Source organism: Papio anubis, unplaced genomic scaffold (assembly GCF_008728515.1).
Source record: "Papio anubis isolate 15944 unplaced genomic scaffold, Panubis1.0 scaffold565, whole genome shotgun sequence".
Classification (NCBI taxonomy): domain Eukaryota; kingdom Metazoa; phylum Chordata; class Mammalia; order Primates; family Cercopithecidae; genus Papio; species Papio anubis.
Window position 1 is genome coordinate 27,094 of NW_022165870.1, and position 9,394 is coordinate 36,487.

At 40.3% G+C, this 9,394-nt stretch overlaps 1 long non-coding RNA gene across 2 annotated transcripts in view; it reads left to right on the top strand.

Moving 5' to 3' along the window:
* The window catches only part of LOC108587004, a 20,658-nt gene extending 12,565 nt beyond the window's left edge, over nucleotides 1-8,093 (top strand). The window contains exons 3-4 of one of the 2 annotated variants that reach the window (XR_004181708.1): nucleotides 7,243-7,439; nucleotides 7,525-8,093. This is a non-coding gene — a long non-coding RNA (uncharacterized LOC108587004). Of the gene's footprint in view, nucleotides 1-7,242 lie in introns of both variants that reach the window. The other variant, XR_004181707.1, reaches the window with a different exon arrangement.
* The last annotated feature ends 1,301 nt before the right edge of the window (nucleotides 8,094-9,394 follow it).

Consider the following 9,394-nt stretch of genomic DNA (forward strand, 5'->3'; position numbering starts at 1 on the left):
CTGAGCATACTTCGTTCAGTTACGTATTGCTTGTCACTGCAAACCCTAGTCTACACATATTTTCACAGAGAGAAGTCTTTAGGAGGTCAGGGCACATCTTCAAGGTCACACGTTGATAAGCGCGGAGATATGTCCCACTACCACCTTCTCCTGAAGTCTCCAGACAAAATTCCAAATTTCAAAAGGTCCTGAAAGCGGCTCTCAGGTGCTTTAGTAACCCTCTTCCTGGGATACGGAGCTTCTCTCTAACCATAACGGATGTTCTGAACTACAATAAACATCAGATGGATCCAGGTTTGTCTGAACTCACTGTGATTGTTTCATTCAGCTGCTGTTTCAATGTGTCTGAAGGGGTAAGTGAGAAGTTAGGTGACCTGTATGTTTGGTTGGTTTTATATGAATCTTTAAGGATAGAACAGTACTGACCCTATTCCAAAATCTGTCCTTGATCCCTGATCACACTCCTCCCAGGCCAGCTCCTCCAGCACATTTCCTACCTGGAAGAAGAGGACTCTGGGCTTGCTGAGGGGAGGCCCAGGAGAACTGAATTATCAGACGGCACAGTCAACATCCTCCTCCCAGGGTGAGCCTAAAAGACTGGGGCCTCCGTCATCCCTTTTCACCTCTCCATACAAAGGCACCACCCACATGTAAATCCTCACTTAGGCACCCAGGAAGAGGCTGCACCAAGAACCAACTCTGCCAGCTACTTGATCTTCCACGTCAGACTGCGGGTGGCAGAAAATCAATATTTGTTGCGTAGGCCACCCACTCTGTGTTGTCTTCTTATGAAGACCCCAAAAGACTAATACCACGTAACTCCGTTAGCGCTGTCCCCTGGATGGAGAGAATCAGCCCCCTGAGGCTGGGTGTATCTCTCAGATTTCCACATAAAGTAGGCAAAAATAGTAGCTCTGATATAAAAACTTGTCATGTCCCTGTTGGCCATTTTCTGGACAAGGTCTTTTAAACAAGCCCTGGGGCTTTGTCACAAAAGTTGTCTTTTATCTTTTTTTGAACATAACAAATGGACAAAGAGTACCAGCTGGATGGAGACTGACCACTGGCCATCTTCTGCTGTCTCCTTAGTATGTCCACAGAAACCACACCGACATTATTCTACGTCTTCGACTTTCTAAATTTGCACTGAATCTATTGCTAAATGAGGAGCTACGTGGGGTCAGAGTTTTGCTACTGTATTCCCAGTCTTCTGCAAGTGCCAAGGGCAGAAGAGGCTTACAATGGAATTTGTATCCAATGCCCCAATACATCACTTTTAAGCTCCAGAACTTAACCAAGAAGGGGCTAGTGAAACACTTGTAAATGGAAATCCTAAAGCATACAGCAGCTGATAGGTGGCCACTGCTTTTATGAAGGCTGTGGTGGGTTACGTTCCTCCAAGATGCACCTAGGTGTGTGATGGTTGGATGCCTCATGCATTTGAAATAGGACTGGATTGAGAGAGAGTAAACAAGGGCCATGTGCATAGAGAAAACAAAAAGGGCATCCCTGAAGAGTTAATTAGATTTGGTGGGTTAAGAGGAAATTTTGTTCCAAAGTTTTTTTAATGTTCTACCAAGCTAAATATGAATCTTTTCAATAAACTGAGAATCAAAGGAGAATATAAAGTTGAAGAAAAATGTCCTGAAGAGTAGAAGTTAAATCCACAAAACTGTCATAAGACAAGGAGGCAAAAAATGGAGCTGATGCAGCTAAGTCATTACTCTGTAGACCTAGTTGAGACCCTTGCTGGTGTTTAAGGCAGGCCCAGCAGTGAAGAACTCCTTTAGATTTTTGCTTCTCTAGGAAAAGTCTTATCTACAATTTATTTTACAAAATTATTTACATAGTGGAAATTTCTTGATTAGCAGAGTTTTGTTTGTATTTCAGTTTTACCCCAGCAATTTGAATCTGTCATGTCACCTAACAATGTTTCAGTCTGCCGATGGAGCCACATATATGTTTTTGTACATTGTAATACTATATTTTTCTAAACTTTCCATGTTTAGATGTGTTTAGATAGACAGATGCTCACATGGTGTTGTTTCAGTTTCTTATAATTGTTCAGTGCAGTAACATGTCGTGCAGGTTAGTTGGTCTGGGAACACTCTGCTATTCCACATAGCCTCTGTGTAGGAGGTATTCCTTGTAGTTTTGTGCAAGTTCACCTATGATGCTTGAACAATACACCTGACTATAGGAACACATTTCTCAAAATAATCTTGTCACTAAACCATACATCATCTAATGTAATTCCTCTCCTCTGAACTGCTGAAATCTGAAATCTGCTAAATCTGCTCTTCTTTCTGCTTTGAAAACTTTTCCTTTTAAAATGTGGTTTCAATCATCTCCAGATTTTTCTCATTGGTTTATCTTATTTAAAATTTATAGGACTTCTTGGATGTGGGTGAATATTTGCTTCTTTAGATTTAGAAAGTTTCTTTGCTATTACATCTTTGAATAATCTATCTCTCTACCCCCCCTCCTTTTCCTTCACTACGCCCCCTCTTTTTGTTGTTTTTTGTTTTTTGAGGCGGGTTTCACTCTGTGGAGTCCAGGCCTGGAGTGCAGTGGCCTTGATCTGGGCTCACTGCAAGCTCACTCCCGAGGTTCCACGCCATTCTCCTCCCTCAGCCTCCCGAGTAGCTGGGACTACAGGCGCCCGCCACCACCCCTGGCTAAAATTTTGTATTTTTAGTAGAGACTGGGTTTCACCGTGTTAGCCAGCATGTTCTCCATCTCCTGACCTTGTGATCCATGCCTCGACCTCAAAGATGCTGGGATTACGGGCGTGAATACGCACCCAACCTTCCTTCACTACCTTTGTCTTATATTTGTATAACTCATCAAATGCTGCATAAATTTAGTTTTCAGTGCACTTCCTGACCCATAAGTCTTTAACTCTTTTTTTATTTCTTTCATTTAAATTTTTCTTCTCTGTCTCTATTATTTCAAATGACCTTTCTTTGAGTTTACTGTTCTTTCTATTACTTGATATAGTCTAGTCTAAAATCTTCTGTTAAAATTTTTGGCTGACTTATTATATGCTTCAGCATCAATATTCTTGTTTAGTCATCTTCTAAATATTTTATCTCTATTGAAATTCTCACATTGTTCTTGATGCTGCCACTAGCTCATTGAATATGTTTCTAACATTTACTTTAAATTTTCTGCCAGGTAATCCAGATGGTTCCTTTTCATTGATGTCAGTTTCTGGAGCTTTATGTTGTTGTTCTGTTTGGGCCATGTCCCCTGCTTCTTCATTTTCCTTGACTGTCTTTGTTGTTATCTGTTCATTATAATAAAAGCCATCATACACTCTCCAAAAACTAGGCTCATAGAGATCACCCTCACTAATCAGCCCAGACAGTAATTTTGGGTCTGTCACAACTTCAGAGGATTCAAACTTCTGTCTCTGTTCTTAGCAGCCCCCAGATTTCAGATGATGATGGGTGTGCCATTCCACAGGTAGGGCAGGTGCAAACTACTTACTCAAGTGGCCCCTTGAAAAGTTAGACCACTGGACACAGTTTTATTTTTGAGTTATGATTCATCAAAATAATAGTTCCAGCTTCTCTCAACCAGTCATTAAACATTGAAATGGTATAATTTCTTATTTGGATCTGGGGCTTATGCTTTGAACATCTTACATGTAAAATTACAAATGTTTAAAACTGCCTAGTTGGCAAAATGATCTGCTGCAGAATTTTTATTTTCTGTGTTACCTCTTTTTGCATTTAAATCTAAGTCAATATTAGCCATGTGTCTAGAATACAGAAAAATGTCCTAAAGTTCCTTAATTTACTTAAAAGTTAATGGAGTTGTCAGAAGATATGATAACCTTTATTTTTAAAATACCTGATTCCACATTGGTCAATAGTTTCCTCTTTAATGTACCTCTCTTCTCTCACATTATCTATAATAGGCAAGGAGAAATGAAGACACACCATCAACAGTTTGCTTACATATGAGCCCTCAGCTAAATTTTTAAGTGTCACTAAGTCTAATTTCATCCAATGTAACATAATTCAGATAAATTCCATAACAAGGTACACATATTTTCCAGTTCTACTACCATGTTTGTGATGGCAACAAAGCAGGTGTGCCCTCTGCAAGGAGGTCATCTGAGGTCTGAGATGAAGGGTCACACAGGTACTTTTCTGCTTTCTAGGGGTAGGGAAAACAAAGTGATAACAATTCTGAAGAGCCCTGGCTCCTAACTGAAAGGTTACAGGTAAAGTTACCGCTGCTATTTTCTATTAACAGCTTATCAGCATAAAGCTCTGAGGGAAGGGCCTACATCGTAGGTCCCCAGGTGAGGAGGAATTGAGTCATGCTCTGCTCTCCACACTACCTACAAGATCCCAGTCCTGAGCCCAGGTTCCACGATGCATGGCATCTGGAGGGCAGTTCCCAGGGGATGATTGGGGCACTTGCTTCCTGGGGCAGGGCACTTCCTTCTCTCAATTGTGCACTTGCTCCTTCTACAAGCTATGGAATGATTACTAGCATTGCCGTGAAGTATGTATGTTCTCTCCCTTAATGTGGCAAAAACATATTTATTGAATTTTCAATTTCATTTTCTCTGAAGCATATTGGGTAACCGGAAATAAATAAATCATATTCCTTATCGTCCTACACAGCCAAAGATTCCTGAAGACAGAGCTGATGTGATGTACTCATAGGTGGATCTCTGCCTCTCAGACACGGCCTTGGTCTTCAAGTTTCAGCAATTCTGGAAAGCCAAGGACACTTCCATCTCCTCCTCCCTGCTCTGCAACTCACCCGAGAACAGCTTTCTCATTGGAATGTCTTGTGTTTAAGGAATAAGAGTCCCTGTTTCAGGTTTGCGTGGCCGGCTGCACTTACTGGATCCAGCCTAGGATTGGAGATAATTTCCAGAACACAACATCACCTGAGACATGACCAGTCACACTGTTTTACTTTCACAATTTCAGCTTCGTCAGAAGAAAATTGAAATTGCTGAGACTTTTTCATAAGCGTTCTGCCATGTCCTTTCTCTGTTTTCTTGCCAGTTCATTTATGTCAGTCATGCCATGTATATGTAATAAGGTCAGAATTCTGCCTCCAGTAACACATCAAAGGTGACCTTTGATTGTGCTTTTGGTTTATGCTCCAACATGTAGATTCGGCTGGACTTTCCCTCAATAAATCTCTATATTTTAAAAGATACAATTCAAATACATTTTCTATGGGTCAGAATTGGAGAGGATTATTTATTCAGGAATATACCAGGAGCCTTCTCCAAAGGTTCCTAAGGGGAAGAACATTTCCAAAATCTTATCCTATGTGAGGGAAGAAGAAAAATCTCCTGCATGCACTTCCCAAGTCTCCACTTGTATCCTGTTTGCTTTAGATTTCTAGGAGAAAAATCTAGTGGGCCTAGTGTCATTGTAGGAGGCACTTTGTGTTTGTCTAGACACTAATAAGAAGGGAAAATTTGTGTTATTAGAATAGTAGACAGAGATTGGCTTTAGTCTGAAATTAGCTGTACCTGCAGAAATTCTCAGATGCAACATTCAACTGCAGCAGCCCAAGGAAGAAACAAAGCACTCCAAAAACTCCTGCAAAGTTTTTGGACTCATTGTGGGTTCACTGATTCAGTGCATCTGGAGCTTTAGAGAAGAGGCTCCCTCCTGTGTCATAGAATCCTTGTTTTGGGTCTCCCTGCAGAGTTCAAATGGTTTAGTAAGGCTAATCGATTGTTTCAAGAGATGGTGTCAGAAGCATATGGTGTCACTGAAGGAGCATTCTAAACTAGAACACAGCCACTTCATGCTGGTCTAGAGATGCTGGGGGGAAATGCTTTGTAAGCCCCAACAGGAACCTTCTTGCAAGTCAAGGGCCGAGCTGGAGGGGGCACTTAGGAGCCCCACAGCACAGGTTCCAGCCCCGGATCAAGTGCATAGGAGGCTTGGCAGGAGGTTTCCTCTCAGAGCTTGGGTCTTCCTTTATCAGAAAAACAAACAAACAAAAACAAACAAAACTGTCCGACAAGTTGCTGATTTGCCTTTAAATATCATATTACATTGCAACCATTCAGATAACTTAAAGCAATGAGAACTTTTTAATTTTAATTCTAATTTTAATTTCCAGGGTACATGTGCAGGATGTGTAGGTTTGTTACATAGGTATTTGTGTGCCATGGCGGTTTGCTGCACCTATCAACCAGTAACTAAGGTATTAAGCTCAGCATGCATTAGCTACTTTTCCTAAGGCTGTCCTTCCCCCAGCCTCACAAAGATATTTATAACTGGAAACCCACTTTAAAATAGTTCTCATTCCATGTCTTTGCTATTGAATGATAACTATTTTTTAAAGTGGGTTTCTAGGATTATAAATGTCTTAATGATGAGAATATGAAAGATGGATATGATTTTACTAATTCAATGTGTACACAATTGTTGGAGACACCATATTTCTACATGAATAAGGAACTCAGATTTCAGTGTTACGTAGTGTTGCCTACATTGTATGAGTGACAGGGCAGTGGTGGATCTGAGAGTGTGGTAGGTGCACAGACCAAGTGAGTAAGAAATCAATATGTAAAGATAGGGACCTATGGATATGAGCTGAAAGTACGTAAATACTTCAAAAAATTCTAATAAATGCAGTAGGAAAGAAAACCCACACTTATTCAAAATACAAATTACTTGGTAATTATTTTGGGAGGATTAGTTCATGAAGAAATCCAAACAATTGTTTCATCTTCTTATTCCTATTGTCCTTGAGATAAGAAAATCATCTCTAATCACACATCATGGGGCAAATCTGTAAACCAAGAGTGTTTCTATTGAAGAGCCTGGGATCCCAGGCCACCAAGCAGGTGCTGGAGACAGTGTCTTAGGAGAGCTCCCAGTAGATCTCAGAGGGACGTGCTGGAAACTCATGTGGGACACCCAGCAGTCAGTTTCTTGGAGTCACCAGTGAACTGTGCTGGTGCCTAAGGCCAGCAGGAGTCCAAAGCACCTGTTCAGTGTCATTGACAGTGATGGTCCCAGAAATCATCGAGGTGGCCTCCATGCTAACCAAATGTGGGTTCACAGTGAAAAACTTGTCCTGTGGGGGCTTATGTTTCAGTAAAAGGACCTCTGTTCACAACGAGCTTGGAAATGGAGCAGAACATGCTTTTCATCAAGCAGGATTATGATGTGGACCATCAGCATCTCACTCTTGCATGGCTGATATGTCATTTATCCTCCCTTTCTTATCTTGGATCAGGTCTTGAGCTATGAAATGCTCTGTATCATGAATATGCAAATAACCTGAGATCCACTGAGGTAAATTCGGATATTCCTGTGCCCTGAGAGCATCACCCAACAACCACATCCCTCCTCTAGAAAAGCTACTGAGAACACAGTTTCTCAGCATAGACTGGACCTGGAGGTTCCTTTTTTTTTTGGTGTCAGCAATTACAGGTAAATGACCACCTAGTCCCAGGGATGAGGAGGGGACTCTTTTCAGTCAAAAAGAATTTTATCCACTGCTTTGTCCTCTCCACAGGTCCCACTCCTGGATGCAGCTGGTGCTGTCTGAGGTTGACGTGAGGAAGCCTAGGGCCTCAGTGAAGTTATCTTGTATTTTTCTGGGTTCACCATCACCAGCTACGGTATACACTGCGTGTGACAGGCTTCTAGACAAGGGCTTAAATGGATGGGATGGATCAACCCATAGCAATGCTAACATAGGCAATGCCCAAAAGTTTCAGGGCAGACTCGTCATGACCACGTACATGTCCATGAGCGCAGCCTACACGGAGCTGAGCAGCCTGAGATCTGAGGACACAGCTATGTATTACTGTACATGTCACACAGTGTGAAAGCCCACATCCTGAGAATGTCAGAAAGCCTGAGGGAGGAGGCAGCTGTGCTGGGGCTGAGGAGATGACAGGGATTATTTGATTGAAGACTTTCTTAGAAAGTGAGGTTAAGCCATTGAAGAAAAGGAACAATAGAAATGCATATGCACTCTAATTATTTGAGAAATTTTCCATACAATATTTATTCTGTAAGCAAAATTCAAGGAGTGGAAAAAAATCAAATTAATAAAACTTATACAGGAATTTATCTGAAGATATCAGTGTGAGCATGAGTTTTTGAATCAGTGTTGTAAATATTTTGGAACACGGCTGCTAGATCACATTTTAACTGAACATTTACCTCCATTATATAAAATATCAAGATGTTTTAAAGTTTTCCATAGTGTGCAGTTATGATTTTGGGTTCATACCAGTCACACGTGATATATCTCATTCTTCCACATCCTCATTGCCATTTGGGACTATAAGTGTTTTGTATTTTAACCAGTCTAATACATTAGTAGTGGTATCTCATGGTTTAAATGTACATGTCTCTAAACAAAATTTCATATTTAATTATTTTTATATAATTGTGATGAAGTGTCTGTTTTGACTCATTTGGCTCATTTTTAATTTCATTGTTTTCTTTTGATCAGTTGTAAGTTTCCTTACATACCCATTAGAAAAGTCATTTACTACATTAACATAAAGCCATGTAACACATATTTGAGTTGCAAGTGTATTCTCCAGGTCTGTAATTGTCTTTTCACTGCTTTATCAGTGACAGAAAAATACTCATACACACACACACACACACACACACACATGTGTGTGTGCCTTCGTATGTGTAAACTTGGATAAAATAATTTCATTTTTTCATAGATTATACTTTTGGTATTATATCTAAAATGAATTATAAAACCAAACATAACACAAAACTCTTGTCTGTAATCTCAGGCCACAATTACAGTATAAGTGTTGAAATTTCACCTACTTTATGGGAGGATTATTAACTTAAGACGTTTGGAATTTTTCTGCATGAAAAATATCTTTTTTCAAAAATGTTTATATTATTTATTTATTTATTTTGAGATGGAGTTTCACTCTTGTTGCCCAGGCTAGAGTATAATGGCACAATCTTGGCTCACCACAACCTCTGCCTCCCAGATTCAAATGATTCTCCTGCCTTAGCCTCCTGATTAGCTGGGATTTCAGGCATGTGTCACCATGCCAGCTAATTTTGCATATTTAGTAGAGGCGAGGTTTCTCCATGTTGGTCAGTCTGGTCTCGAACTCCTGACCTCAGGTGATCAGCCTGCCTCAGCCTCCCAAAGTGCTGGGATTACAGGCATGAGCCACTATTACTTATCTGTTAATATCAGTATTGGTTCATTAATTTTTAGTTTTTACTATAGAGAAAATTTGATGCTACACTATTCATTCTATTGCTTAAATCACCACAGCATTTTTAGGTGCTGTGAGCTCATTTAGTTTGGATTTTTGCATCCTTACAGCACACCCCATCCCTTTGTTTTTGAACACATTCCTATTTCCTGGTCTTACAAGAAATTCCAA